The sequence below is a fragment of the Ranitomeya imitator genome, chromosome 5 (genome assembly GCF_032444005.1).
Source record: "Ranitomeya imitator isolate aRanImi1 chromosome 5, aRanImi1.pri, whole genome shotgun sequence".
NCBI lineage: Eukaryota > Metazoa > Chordata > Amphibia > Anura > Dendrobatidae > Ranitomeya > Ranitomeya imitator.
The window spans coordinates 95,969,788-95,986,820 of NC_091286.1; the positions used below are offsets into that span (position 1 = coordinate 95,969,788).

At 38.3% G+C, this 17,033-nt stretch overlaps 1 protein-coding gene and 1 long non-coding RNA gene across 2 annotated transcripts in view; one reads left to right on the forward strand and one right to left on the reverse strand.

Moving 5' to 3' along the window:
* LOC138681434 (uncharacterized) overlaps positions 1-1,120 on the forward strand; it is a 47,758-nt gene extending 46,638 nt beyond the window's left edge. The window contains exon 3 of the long non-coding RNA XR_011321916.1: positions 875-1,120. This is a non-coding gene — a long non-coding RNA (uncharacterized lncRNA). The remainder of the gene's footprint in view (positions 1-874) is intronic.
* RIN2 (Ras and Rab interactor 2) overlaps positions 1-17,033 on the reverse strand; it is a 215,154-nt gene that overhangs the window by 180,678 nt on the left and 17,443 nt on the right. The window lies entirely within an intron of this gene.

Genomic DNA, 17,033 nt, shown 5'->3' on the forward strand with positions numbered 1-17,033 from the left:
AAAAAACTGATTAGAAATGGAGACCAACGGATGGCTACTAACAGATCTGTTGTCCATATACTTCAATGTTAAAAAAAGAACGTATACAGCAGAGATGAGTTTTTGAAAAACGGACTGAAGAGTAGTTTCTGCACAACTTTTTTGCCAACAGATTGCTGCTGGATTTGTTCTAATGGATGATTATTGGACATCTGAAAATAGCCTACCTGCTACAAAAGCAAATTAACCTCATTAAAGTGGTACCTGAAGGTACAATTGAAATTACAATGCGTACAAACCCTAATCCTTGGGACCCCTAAGGGTCCATTTACACAGATGGACTGGTGGCACGAAACGACCACCGATTGGCTAAACGTTTTACCCAGGCAAACCAAAGAATACTAGCTGGCTCAGCGCGCACCGGCTGCCATTGTCCTTGGCACTGTGACTTCTGTTTGGGAACGGTGATCTTTTATGCTGTATAAAAGATTATTTCACCTGACGTGTTTTGTTGTTACATGGCAAGCAAATCGGAAAACGAGCATTTCTAATGATTATCTTGCAGTGTAAATGCCTCTTCAGTCCGGGTCACAGCGGACTCCAGTTATTGCATGAAATCTGCAATGGACCTAATGTCAGGTGCTTTATTTCCCTGAATCACAAGGAGTATGGAGCATTACAAGTTGCCCGCATGAACCTGCAGGCTGTGGGTGTAATGCAGCTTATTTGCGCATTTTGAACACTGTTTTCTAAACTAAACCTCCCATTTACGAGTCCTTCTAATTCCTGCAGTTATGGAAACATTTCTTCACTAATGCTGACTTCTTTCCAGTGTTTACCATCTTTTATTCTGTATCATGCAGAAGACCTTTTGATGTGCTCTCCTTTGTCTCAGCAGGTCGTATTTCCTCGGGAAGTCGTCCTCGGTCATCCAGCAAATACAAATGACACCGGTGTGACGGCTTTTTGCATCTTTTCAGCACACAGACTATAAGTGTGAACCCACCCTGACGGGGAAGATCACAGGGCTCGTCTGGAAGATAACCGTCTCCCTTTCATCTTTAATCGGTTTAGTGTTTGGCTGATTATTTCCGACAGTTTTACCTCTCATCACTAAAGTTTGCTTTCCTGCCAAACACAATAAAAGGAATTATTGATCAAACAGCGTCTTGCCTCGGTCGGTCGTGTAGAGTTTGTCAGAAATGAAGCTTTTTTATGTCTCACAGCTCATTCCACCTTAAATATTTATATGGTGGTTATTGATGCAGTTTAAAGTTATTGAAGCAATTCATTTTAAGTCATTTCCTTAAAGGGGTTGTCTCGTTATGTGTCTTCAGGAGCCCACTGCTCCACTGCCTCCTGGCTTCCCTCTTGAGGGGTGGTGTGCTCCTGAAGATTGACAGTTCAGACCAACTTTATGATGCCTGTCATGATCCAGGCCGGGGGTTTGTTTCTTGTTATTCTCTCCCCGGTCTAGTCATGCGGGGGTTAACCTTCTCTGCCTCATTCTGGGTTCGGTGGGGCTATTTCATTCTGGCCTGATCGGTCTCCCCTCCTAGGCTGTAAGCAAGGACAGGTTCGCATCTGTAGCATTGGAGGGGAGAGGCTCACCAGATCCAGTGACTGCACAGAAGTATCAGTAATGAATCATTAGGTTGCCATTGTTTCCACAGGACGATGTGCTGCCTAGAATCCTGATTTTTAAACAATCTTAAAAATCATTTCACCTGACGAACAAGCGGTTAGCTCGTTCGTCAGATGAGTGCCTGCCCGTTTACACTGACTGATGATAGAGAAACAAGCATTTTTAGGAATACATGATCACAACAACTGTCCGGGGTAAATGTACCTTAAAAGTATGACTTTTATAGGGGCTACATCACCTTCGAGGCTATAGTTTGAGCTGACAGCCTTTAATATAGAGACAACTGATTATACTTATTTATGCCTATGATATATTAGAGACTCCTCTTCGATGAAAAGCAGAAGAACGTGGTGATCAAAGAGTTGCTTTAATTACACATTTAATTACAAGTATGGAGACTTATAAGGGGAAGGATTCAGCTAAATTTGGATGACATGTAAGAAGATACATATTCATAGATGCAAACCGACTGCAGGAATAGAAGGAGAGAAGCAATCGTGGGAACCAAAGAAAGGCTCATCTATGTGTAAAATGACAATAACTGAAACCGCCTTAGGGGCTTGTGTGAAAACAATCAGCGGCTGTGCCGTAAGTAAGATACCTGAGGCTCAAAGCAGCAATTTCCTAACTCCAGAGAATCAGCCATGGTGCCGGCCTTCTCGCACATTCTAATTTGACATTTTTCTTTTGACATTTTTCTTTTATTCGTCAACTGCCAAAAATATGCAACGTAATTGCAATTTTCACTTCAATGGACATAGAAATAAGGGTTACCAAGGTGACTGCTTCTGTCAGAATAACATTAGCACCACACGGCTTTCAAAAAAGAAATTGGTCTAAAAAAAACTGCATTCACTAAAGTGCATCACCACTCAACCAGTATGTATGGATAGATCTATGTAATAATACACCAGAATCAACCAATATGTATGGATAGATCTATGTAATAATACACCAGGATCAACCAGTATGTATGGATAGATCTATGTAATAATACACCAGAATCAACCAGTAAGTATGGATAGATCTATGTAATAATACACCAGGATCAACCAATATGTATGGATAGATCTATGTAATAATACACCAGGATCAACCAGTATGTATGGATAGATCTATGTAATAATACACCAGGATCACCCAGTATGTATGGATAGATCTGTGTAATAATACACCAGGATCAACCAGTATGTATGGATAGATCTATGTAATAATACACCAGAATCAACCAGTAAGTATGGATAGATCTATGTAATAATACACCAGGATCAACCAGTATGTATGGATAGATCTATGCAATAATACACCAGGATCAACCAGTATGTATGGCTAGATCTATGTAATAATACACCAGGATCAACCAGTGTGTATGGCTAGATCTATGTAATAATACACCAGGATCAACCAGTATGTATGGATAGATCTATGTAATAATACACCAGGATCAACCAGTGTGTATGGATAGATCTATGTAATAATACACCAGGATCAACCAGTATGTATGGATAGATCTATGTAATAATACACCAGGATCAACCAGTGTGTATGGATAGATCTATGTAATAATACACCAGGATCACCCAGTATGTATGGATAGATCTATGTAATAATACACCAGGATCAACCAGTGTGTAAGGATAGATCTATGTAATAATACACCAGGATCAACCAGTATGTATGGATAGATCTGTGTAATAATACACCAGGATCAACCAGTATGTATGGATAGATCTGTGTAATAATACACCAGGATCAACCGGTATGTATGGATAGATCTATGTAATAATACAGCAGGATCAACCAGTATGTATGGATAGATCTATGTAATAATACACCAGGATCAACCAGTATGTATGGATAGATCTATGTAATAATAAACCAGGATCAACCAGTATGTATGGATAGATCTACGTAATAATACACCAGGATCAACCAGTATGTATAGATAGATCTACGTAATAATACACCAGGATCAACCAGTGTGTATAGATAGATCTACGTAATAATACACCAGGATCAACCAGTATGTATGGATAGATCTACGTAATAATACACCAGGATCAACCAGTATGTATGGATAGATCTACGTAATAATACACCAGGATCAACCAGTATGTATGGATAGATCTATGTAATAATACACTAGGATCAACCAGTATGTATTGATAGATCTGTGTAATAATACACCAGGATCAACCAGTATGTATGGATAGATCTATGTAATAATACACCAAGATCAACCAGTATGTATGGATAGATCTATGTAATAATAAACCAGGATCAACAAGTATGTATGGATAGATCTACGTAATAATACACCAGGATCAACCAGTATGTATGGATAGATCTATGTAATAATACACCAGGATCACCCAGTAGTGTATGGATAGATCTATGTAATAATACACCAGGATCAACCAGTATGTATGGATAGATCTATGTAATAATACACCAGGATCAACCAGTATGTATGGATAGATCTGTGTAATAATACACCAGGATCAACCAGTATGTATGGATAGATCTATGTAATAATACACCAGGATCAACCAGTATGTATGGATAGATCTATGTAATAATACACCAGGATCAACCAGTATGTATGGATATATCTATGTAATAATAAACCAGGATCAACCAGTATGTATGAATAGATCTATGTAATAATACACTAGGATCAACCAGTATGTATGGATAGATCTGTGTAATAATACACCAGGATCAACCAGTGTGTATGGATAGATCTATGTAATAATACACCAGGATCAACCAGTGTGTATGGATAGATCTATGTAATAATACACCAGGATCAACCAGTATGTATGGATAGATATATGTAATAATACACCAGGATCAACCAGTATGTATGGATAGATCTATGTAATAATACACCAGGATCAACCAGTATGTATGGATAGATCTATGTAATAATACACCAGGATCAAGCAGTATGTATGGATAGATCTATGTAATAATACACCAGGATCAACCAGCATGTATGGATAGATCTGTGTAATAATACACCAGGATCATCCAGTATGTATGAATAGATCTATGTAATAATACACTAGGATCAACCAGTATGTATGGATAGATCTGTGTAATAATACACCAGGATCACCCAGTATGTATGGATAGATCTATGTAATAATACACCAGGATCAACCAGTATGTATGGATAGATCTATGTAATAATACACCAGGATCACCCAGTGTGTATGGATAGATCTATGTAATAATACTCCAGGATCAACCAGTATTGTATGGATAGATCTATGTAATAATACACCAGGATCAACCAGTATGTATGGATAGATCTATGTAATAATACACCAGGATCAACCAGTATGTATGGATAGATCTATGTAATAATACACCAGGATAACCCAGTGTGTATGGATAGATCTATGTAATAATACTCCAGGATCAACCAGTATTGTATGGATAGATCTATGTAATAATACACCAGGATCAACCAGTATGTATGGATAGATCTATGTAATAATACACCAGGATCATCCAGTATGTATGGATAGATCTATGTAATAATACACCAGGATCACCCAGTATTGTATGGATAGATCTATGTAATAATACACCAGGATCAACCAGTATGTATGGATAGATCTGTGTAATAATACACCAGGATCAACCAGTATGTATGGATAGATCTACGTAATAATACACCAGGATCAACCAGTATGTATAGATAGATCTACGTAATAATACACCAGGATCAACCAGTGTGTATAGATAGATCTACGTAATAATACACCAGGATCAACCAGTATGTATGGATAGATCTACGTAATAATACACCAGGATCAACTAGTATGTATGGATAGATCTATGTAATAATACACTAGGATCAACCAGTATGTATTGATAGATCTGTGTAATAATACACCAGGATCAACCAGTATGTATGGATAGATCTATGTAATAATACACCAGGATCAACCAGTATGTATGGATAGATCTACGTAATAATAAACCAGGATCAACCAGTATGTATGGATAGATCTACGTAATAATACACCAGGATCAACCAGTATGTATGGATAGATCTATGTAATAATACACCAGGATCACCCAGTAGTGTATGGATAGATCTATGTAATAATACACCTGGATCAACCAGTATGTATGGATAGATATGTGGAATAATACACCAGGATCAACCAGTATGTATGGATAGATCTATGTAATAATACACCAGGATCAACCACTATGTATGGATAGATCTATGTAATAATACACCAGGATCAACCAGTATGTATGGATAGATCTATGTAATAATACACCAGGATCAACCAGTATGTATGGATAGATCTATGTAATAATACACCAGGATCAACCAGTATGTATGGATAGATCTATGTAATAATAAACCAGGATCAACCAGTATGTATGGATAGATCTACGTAATAATACACCAGGATCAACCAGTATGTATAGATAGATCTACGTAATAATACACCAGGATCAACCAGTGTGTATGGATAGATCTACGTAATAATACACCAGGATCAACCAGTATGTATGGATAGATCTATGAAATAATACACCAGGATCAACCAGTATGTATGGATAGATCTATGTAATAATACACCAGGATCAACCAGTATGTATGGATAGATCTATGTAATAATACACCAGGATCAACCAGTATGTATGGATAGATCTATGTAATAATACACCAGGATCAACCAGTATGTATGGATAGATCTATGTAATAATACACCAGGATCAACCAGCATGTATGGATAGATCTGTGTAATAATACACCAGGATCAACCAGTATGTATGAATAGATCTATGTAATAATACACTAGGATCAACCAGTATGTATGGATAGATCTGTGTAATAATACACCAGGATCACCCAGTATGTATGGATAGATCTATGTAATAATACACCAGGATCAACCAGTATGTATGGATAGATCTGTGTAATAATACACCAGGATCACCCAGTATGTATGGATAGATCTATGTAATAATGCACCAGGATCAACCAGTATGTATGGATAGATCTATGTAATAATACACCAGGATCAACCAGCATGTATGGATAGATCTGTGTAATATTACACCAGGATCAACCAGTATGTATGAATAGATCTATGTAATAATACACCAGGATCACCAAGTATGTATGGATAGATCTATATAATAATACACCAGGATCAACCAGTATGTATGGATAGATCTATGTAATAATACACTAGGATCAACCAGTATGTATGGATAGATCTATGTAATAATAAACCATGATCAACCAGTATGCATGGATAGATCTACGTAATAATACACCAGGATCAACCAGTATGTATAGATAGATCTACGTAATAATAAACCAGGATCAACCAGTATGTATGGATAGATCTGTGTAATAATACACCAGGATCACCCAGTATGTATGGATAGATCTACGTAATAATACACCAGGATCAACCAGTGTGTATGGATAGATCTACGTAATAATACACCAGGATCAACCAGTATGTATGGATAGATCTATGAAATAATACACCAGGATCAACCAGTATGTATGGATAGATCTATGTAATAATACACCAGGATCAACCAGTATGTATGGATAGATCTATGTAATAATACACCAGGATCAACCAGTATGTATGGATAGATCTATGTAATAATACACCAGGAACAACCAGTATGTATGGATAGATCTATGTAATAATACACCAGGATCAACCAGCATGTATGGATAGATCTGTGTAATAATACACCAGGATCAACCAGTATGTATGAATAGATCTATGTAATAATACACTAGGATCAACCAGTATGTATGGATAGATCTGTGTAATAATACACCAGGATCACCCAGTATGTATGGATAGATCTATGTAATAATACACCAGGATCAACCAGTATGTATGGATAGATCTATGTAATAATACACCAAGATCAACCAGTATGTATGGATAGATCTATGTAATAATAAACCAGGATCAACAAGTATGTATGGATAGATCTACGTAATAATACACCAGGATCAACCAGTATGTATGGATAGATCTATGTAATAATACACCAGGATCACCCAGTAGTGTATGGATAGATCTATGTAATAATACACCAGGATCAACCAGTATGTATGGATAGATCTGTGTAATAATACACCAGGATCAACCAGTATGTATGGATAGATCTATGTAATAATACACCAGGATCAACCAGTATGTATGGATAGATCTATGTAATAATACACCAGGATCAACCAGTATGTATGGATATATCTATGTAATAATAAACCAGGATCAACCAGTATGTATGAATAGATATATGTAATAATACACTAGGATCAACCAGTATGTATGGATAGATCTGTGTAATAATACACCAGGATCAACCAGTGTGTATGGATAGATCTATGTAATAATACACCAGGATCAACCAGTGTGTATGGATAGATCTATGTAATAATACACCAGGATCAACCAGTATGTATGGATAGATATATGTAATAATACACCAGGATCAACCAGTATGTATGGATAGATCTATGTAATAATACACCAGGATCAACCAGTATGTATGGATAGATCTATGTAATAATACACCAGGATCAAGCAGTATGTATGGATAGATCTATGTAATAATACACCAGGATCAACCAGCATGTATGGATAGATCTGTGTAATAATACACCAGGATCATCCAGTATGTATGAATAGATCTATGTAATAATACACTAGGATCAACCAGTATGTATGGATAGATCTGTGTAATAATACACCAGGATCACCCAGTATGTATGGATAGATCTATGTAATAATACACCAGGATCAACCAGTATGTATGGATAGATCTATGTAATAATACACCAGGATCACCCAGTGTGTATGGATAGATCTATGTAATAATACTCCAGGATCAACCAGTATTGTATGGATAGATATATGTAATAATACACCAGGATCAACCAGTATGTATGGATAGATCTATGTAATAATACACCAGGATCAACCAGTATGTATGGATAGATCTATGTAATAATACACCAGGATAACCCAGTGTGTATGGATAGATCTATGTAATAATACTCCAGGATCAACCAGTATTGTATGGATAGATCTATGTAATAATACACCAGGATCAACCAGTATGTATGGATAGATCTATGTAATAATACACCAGGATCATCCAGTATGTATGGATAGATCTATGTAATAATACACCAGGATCACCCAGTATTGTATGGATAGATCTATGTAATAATACACCAGGATCAACCAGTATGTATGGATAGATCTGTGTAATAATACATCAGGATCAACCAGTATGTATGGATAGATCTATGTAATAATACACCAGGATCAACCAGTATGTATGGATAGATCTATGTAATAATACACCAGGATCAACCAGTATGTATGGATAGATCTACGTAATAATACACCAGGATCAACCAGTATGTATAGATAGATCTACGTAATAATACACCAGGATCAACCAGTGTGTATAGATAGATCTACGTAATAATACACCAGGATCAACCAGTATGTATGGATAGATCTACGTAATAATACACCAGGATCAACTAGTATGTATGGATAGATCTATGTAATAATACACTAGGATCAACCAGTATGTATTGATAGATCTGTGTAATAATACACCAGGATCAACCAGTATGTATGGATAGATCTATGTAATAATACACCAGGATCAACCAGTATGTATGGATAGATCTACGTAATAATAAACCAGGATCAACCAGTATGTATGGATAGATCTACGTAATAATACACCAGGATCAACCAGTATGTATGGATAGATCTATGTAATAATACACCAGGATCACCCAGTAGTGTATGGATAGATCTATGTAATAATACACCTGGATCAACCAGTATGTATGGATAGATATGTGGAATAATACACCAGGATCAACCAGTATGTATGGATAGATCTATGTAATAATACACCAGGATCAATCACTATGTATGGATAGATCTATGTAATAATACACCAGGATCAACCAGTATGTATGGATAGATCTATGTAATAATAAACCAGGATCAACCAGTATGTATGGATAGATCTATGTAATAATACACCAGGATCAACCAGTATGTATGGATAGATCTATGTAATAATACACCAGGATCAACCAGTATGTATGGATAGATCTATGTAATAATACACCAGGATCAACCAGTATGTATAGATAGATCTACGTAATAATACACCAGGATCAACCAGTGTGTATGGATAGATCTACGTAATAATACACCAGGATCAACCAGTATGTATGGATAGATCTATGAAATAATACACCAGGATCAACCAGTATGTATGGATAGATCTATGTAATAATACACCAGGATCAACCAGTATGTATGGATAGATCTATGTAATAATACACCAGGATCAACCAGTATGTATGGATAGATCTATGTAATAATACACCAGGATCAACCAGTATGTATGGATAGATCTATGTAATAATACACCAGGATCAACCAGCATGTATGGATAGATCTGTGTAATAATACACCAGGATCAACCAGTATGTATGAATAGATCTATGTAATAATACACTAGGATCAACCAGTATGTATGGATAGATCTGTGTAATAATACACCAGGATCACCCAGTATGTATGGATAGATCTATGTAATAATACACCAGGATCAACCAGTTTGTATGGATAGATCTGTGTAATAATACACCAGGATCACCCAGTATGTATGGATAGATCTATGTAATAATGCACCAGGATCAACCAGTATGTATGGATAGATCTATGTAATAATACACCAGGATCAACCAGCATGTATGGATAGATCTGTGTAATATTACACCAGGATCAACCAGTATGTATGAATAGATCTATGTAATAATACACCAGGATCACCAAGTATGTATGGATAGATCTATATAATAATACACCAGGATCAACCAGTATGTATGGATAGATCTATGTAATAATACACTAGGATCAACCAGTATGTATGGATAGATCTATGTAATAATAAACCATGATCAACCAGTATGCATGGATAGATCTACGTAATAATACACCAGGATCAACCAGTATGTATAGATAGATCTACGTAATAATAAACCAGGATCAACCAGTATGTATGGATAGATCTGTGTAATAATACACCAGGATCACCCAGTATGTATGGATAGATCTACGTAATAATACACCAGGATCAACCAGTGTGTATGGATAGATCTACGTAATAATACACCAGGATCAACCAGTATGTATGGATAGATCTATGAAATAATACACCAGGATCAACCAGTATGTATGGATAGATCTATGTAATAATACACCAGGATCAACCAGTATGTATGGATAGATCTATGTAATAATACACCAGGATCAACCAGTATGTATGGATAGATCTATGTAATAATACACCAGGAACAACCAGTATGTATGGATAGATCTATGTAATAATACACCAGGATCAACCAGCATGTATGGATAGATCTGTGTAATAATACACCAGGATCAACCAGTATGTATGAATAGATCTATGTAATAATACACTAGGATCAACCAGTATGTATGGATAGATCTGTGTAATAATACACCAGGATCACCCAGTATGTATGGATAGATCTATGTAATAATACACCAGGATCAACCAGTATGTATGGATAGATCTGTGTAATAATACACCAGGATCACCCAGTATGTATGGATAGATCTATGTAATAATGCACCAGGATCAACCAGTATGTATGGATAGATCTATGTAATAATACACCAGGATCAACCAGCATGTATGGATAGATCTGTGTAATATTACACCAGGATCAACCAGTATGTATGAATAGATCTATGTAATAATACACCAGGATCACCAAGTATGTATGGATAGATCTATATAATAATACACCAGGATCAACCAGTATGTATGGATAGATCTATGTAATAATACACTAGGATCAACCAGTATGTATGGATAGATCTATGTAATAATAAACCAGGATCAACCAGTATGTATGGATAGATCTACGTAATAATACACCAGGATCAACCAGTATGTATAGATAGATCTACGTAATAATAAACCAGGATCAACCAGTATGTATGGATAGATCTGTGTAATAATACACCAGGATCACCCAGTATGTATGGATAGATCTATGTAATAATGCACCAGGATCAACCAGTATGTATGGATAGATCTATGTAATAATACACCAGGATCAACCAGCATGTATGGATAGATCTGTGTAATAATACACCAGGATCAACCAGTATGTATGGATAGATCTATGTAATAATACACCAGGATCAACCAGTATGTATGGATAGATCTGTGTAATAATACATCAGGATCAACCAGTATGTATTGATAGATCTGTGTAATAATACACCAGGATCAACCAGTATGTATGGATAGATCTATGTAATAATACACCAGGATCATCCAGTATGTATGGATAGATCTATGTAATAATAAACCAGGATCAACCAGTATGTATGGATAGATCTACGTAATAATACACCAGGATCAAGCAGTATGTATAGATAGATCTACGTAATAATACACCAGGATCAACCAGTGGGTATGGATAGATCTATGTAATAATACACCAGGATCAACCAGTATGTATGGATAGATCTGTGTAATAATACACCAGGATCAACCAGTATGTATGGATAGATCTATGTAATAATACACCAGGATCATCCAGTATGTATAGATAGATCTACGTAATAATACACCAGGATCAACCAGTGGGTATGGATAGATCTATGTAATAATACACCAGGATCAACCAGTATGTATGGATAGATATATGTAATAATACACCAGGATCAACCAGTATGTATGGATAGATCTATGTAATAATACACCAGGATCAGCCAGTATGTATGGATAGATCTATGTAATAATACACCAGGATCAACCAGTATGTATGGATAGATCTATGTAATAATACACCAGGATCAACCAGTATGTATGGATAGATCTATGTAATAATACACCAGGATCAACCAGCATGTATGGATAGATCTGTGTAATAATACCCCCGGATCAATCAGTATGTATGAATAGATCTATGTAATAATACACTAGGATCAACCAGTATGTATGGATAGATCTGTGTAATAATACACCAGGATCACCCAGTATGTATGGATAGATCTATGTAATAATACACCAGGATCAACCAGTATGTATGGATAGATCTGTGTAATAATACACCAGGATCACCCAGTATGTATGGATAGATCTATGTAATAATGCACCAGGATCAACCAGTATGTATGGATAGATCTATGTAATAATACACCAGGATCAACCAGCATGTATGGATAGATCTGTGTAATAATACACCAGGATCAACCAGTATGTATGAATAGATCTATGTAATAATACACCAGGATCACCAAGTATGTATGGATAGATCTGTGTAATAATACACCAGGATCACCCAGTATGTATGGATAGATCTATGTAATAATGCACCAGGATCAACCAGTATGTATGGATAGATCTGTGTAATAATACACCAGGATCAACCAGCATGTATGGATAGATCTGTGTAATAATACACCAGGATCAACCAGTATGTATGAATAGATCTATGTAATAATACACCAGGATCACCAAGTATGTATGGACAGATCTATGTAATAATACACCAGGATCAACCAGTATGTATGGATAGATCTATGTAATAATACACCAGGACAGGTAAGCAACTGACAAATACTCTGTGCCACAAGCGGCTCTTAAAGGACATGCATCGCCTACATGTTATTTTTGTCTACTTTATTTCTTATTGTAGATTTTTTTTAAATTCTGTTTTCTCTAAATGATTATTATACACTGTAGGTGTGCAATGACTGTGTTGTGGGCATACTCTGTGGCCTGTGCAGAGGTCATTGTGCATAGTTTTATTAGGACATAATGGAGAGCCGCCATGTAATATCAACTTTCCCAAAACAAAATTAGACTATGTGCACACGTTGCGGATTCGTGTGCAGATTTTTCCAACCGTTTTTGCAAAATCCCCAGGTAACACGCACTGCGGATTACCTGCGAATTTACCATGGATTCCACCTGCGGTTTTACACCTGCGGATTCCTATTGAGGAGCAGGTGTAAACCACTGCGGAATCCACACAAAGACATGCTGCGGAAAATACAACACCACATTTCCGCGCGGTATTTTCCGCAGCATGTGGACTACGGATTTAGTTTTCCATACGTTTACATGGTACTGCATAACGCATGGACAATCCGCTGCAGATCCGCAGCAAAATCCGCAACGTGAGCACATACTCTTAGCTTGCTGAGGTGTGAAATGTGAGCAGCAGCCTCATTCGGAAAAGAAAGAGTTTCATTGGAAATAAAGATTCTTTGGTCAAAGCCCCAATAGACCAAGCCTTGCTTGTCAATCAGAGAAGTTGGTGGTGATCTCAGGACCCAGACGCCATCATTACCTATATCATAAGAAGGAGAAACATCTAAGACTTGTTTCTGGAAAAATTCCTGCAGATTTAATTGCAAAAATGAAAGCAACTTTCTCTGATTCATAAGTCCTTCTCTAACCAGTCTTCCTAAAAAGAGGTTTTATGGGATTTATTTTCTACCATGGGCCCCACAAATAACAGGTAAATAGTTGCTAATTACTTGCCTGTTCAATTCAGCGCTGGCTCAGAACAGTCATGGACCACTTCTACCAGCAACTCTGCTGCTCAACTTCATGTAGGCGGCTCTTCCTCTTCTGGTCTGCTCTGTCAACAGGGCATGACTGCAGGCATTATGCTGATTGACAGCCAGCATCCACAGTTTGGCAGCGGCAAGTCATCTATCAATCAGCATGACATCGGCAGGCATGCCCCGACACAAGAAACACAAATTCTCTGCGGATGATATGTCAGTGAAAGCCACTGTGTTCTGTGACTGCTCTGAGCAAGAAGAGATCGGTGAAAGGCAAAACAAGCAGGTAGATAGCAATTACCTGTTTGTTAGTTCTTAGGACCATAGGAATAATAATAAATTAGTCCCGAAAAACCCACTTAAAGGCAGGGCTGTGGAGTTGGAGTCGTGGAGTCGGAGCCCATTTTGGTGGAGTCGGTGTCATGGAAATTGAGGAGTTGGAGTCGGAGGTTTGTCTTACCGAGTTGGGAGTCGGAGCCCATTTTGGTGGAGTCGGTGTCATGGAAATTGAGGAGTCGGAGGTTTGGCTTACCGACACCACAGCCCTAGCAGGGCAATGGAGTTGGGAGTCGGAGCCCATTTTGGTGGAGTTGCAGTTGGTGTCATGGAAATTGAGCAGTCGGAGGTTTGGCATAACGACTCCACAGCCCTGCCTAAAGGGGATAACCGGTTTAGAAAACTCACACCATATACACTATTAGAACATTCTGAGTTAATACATAATTGTTCCCTGCTCAGGATTCTCATCTCACAAGCTACTTTCACACTGCATTCAGGCACCCGGTCAGTGGCTCCATCAAGGCTTAAGTCCAAACCCCTCCACAAAACGGGATTCGGGCGTATGTGCCGACGGGTCCATGGACTATGATAGTTCCAACAGAATGAACATGCACTCTACATCGTTTTCAGGTGTATTCACCTACTGGAGGCGGACTCAGAAATAGAACACTGCACCTCAGTGTCAGTCTCAAGTAGGCCATGCCCAGTACATACATGCCCAGTAGTACATGCCCGAAAATGATGCACGACAGAACACACCAATATAGTCTATCGAGCAGAATCCCGTTTGTGGGGGGTTCAGACTTAAGCCCGACGGAATCATTAAAATGATGCCTGAGAGCGGAGTGAAAGCGCCCTCAGAGTGGAGAGGCCTTACACTGAGTGTTTCTCTCGCTGGAGTTCCCTGTCCTCTCCGCCATTACACAGTCCAGCCATTGAGGTTAATAAGTACTGTGTAATTAGTTATTTTACCTGCAGAGAAACTTACTGCCAGGCTTCCCCATACAGATAGCTGTGGCCCCCACAGGGAGACACTTTATAATCAGCTTTATTGTCAAATAACCCTTCTTCAGGTAGAAAGACTTAGGCCATGTTCACACAGTGCGTTTTTTACTGCGGAACCGATGCCCCCCCCCAGTGCTCCGATGCCCCCCCCATGCCCTAATCTCCCCCCCTTATACTTACCCGGCGTCCCGGTGTCCGTCCGGCCGTCTTCTCCCTGGGAGCCGCCATCTTGCAAAATGGCGGGCGCATGCGTAGTGCGCCCGCCGAATCTGCCGGCCGGCAGATTCGCTCCAAAGTGCATTTTGATCACTGAGATATAACCTATCTCAGTGATCAAAATAAAAAAATAGTAAATGACACCCCCCCCACTTTGTCACCCCCATTGGTAGGGACAATAAAAAAATTAAGAATTTTTTTTTTTTTTTCACTAAGGTTAGAATAGGGGTAGGGGTAGGGTTAGGGTTAGGGGTAGGGTTAGGGTTAGGGGTAGGGTTAGGGTTAGGGTTAGGGTTAGAAAACTGCATAAAAAAAAGGATCAAAAAACGCATCAAAAAACGCATCATAAAAGGACAAAAAAGGACCAAAAAAAGGACCTGCGTTTTCTGCCAAGAGCTGCAGTTTTTTAAAAAAACAGTCCTGAAAAAAAAAGGATGGAAATCCTGAACGTGTGAACATACCCTTAAGTTGCATTTACACTGAAAGATAATGGTAAAAGAGGATTCACCCAATGAACAAGAAAAACGCTCATTCATTGGGTGTAATGGTCTTTAGGGCAGCACAAAAGGTCATCGTTCTTGGCTGCGCATCCACCTCTAGTATTTGAAAAGAGCGGGTAATATCAGTATCACAAAAGTGAAGCAGTGCTTCTGTAAACTCTCAGAACGGGAGACATACAAAATAAACTGGAGTTACAAAAGGGACAGAAAGGTTCTTGGACTTCATGTGAAAAATCCCACTCTAGTCAGCCTCTGGCGGCCCGAATGGCAGCTTAAGGGTATGTTCACACGTTCCTGATTTCCATCCTTTTTTTTTCAGGACTGAAACTGCAGCTCTTGGCAGAAAACGCAGGTCCTTTTTTTGGTCCTTTTTTTGTGCTTTTTTGGTGCGTTTTTTGATGCGTTTTTTGATCCTTTTTTTTATGCAGTTTTCTATGCAGAGTCTGCGTGTTTTCTAGGAAGTTTTTTAGGGTTAAAATGGCTGAAAATACCCTAACCCTACCCCTAACCCTACCCCTACCCCTAACCCTACCCCTAACCCTACCCCTACCCCTAACCCTACCCCTAACCCTACCCCTACCCCTAACCCTACCCCTACCCCTAACCCTACCCCTAACCCTACCCCTAACCCTAACTCCACCCCTACCCCTAACCCTACCCCTAACCCTACCCCTAACCCTACCCCTACCCCTAACCCTACCCCTAACCCTACCCCTAACCCTACCCCTA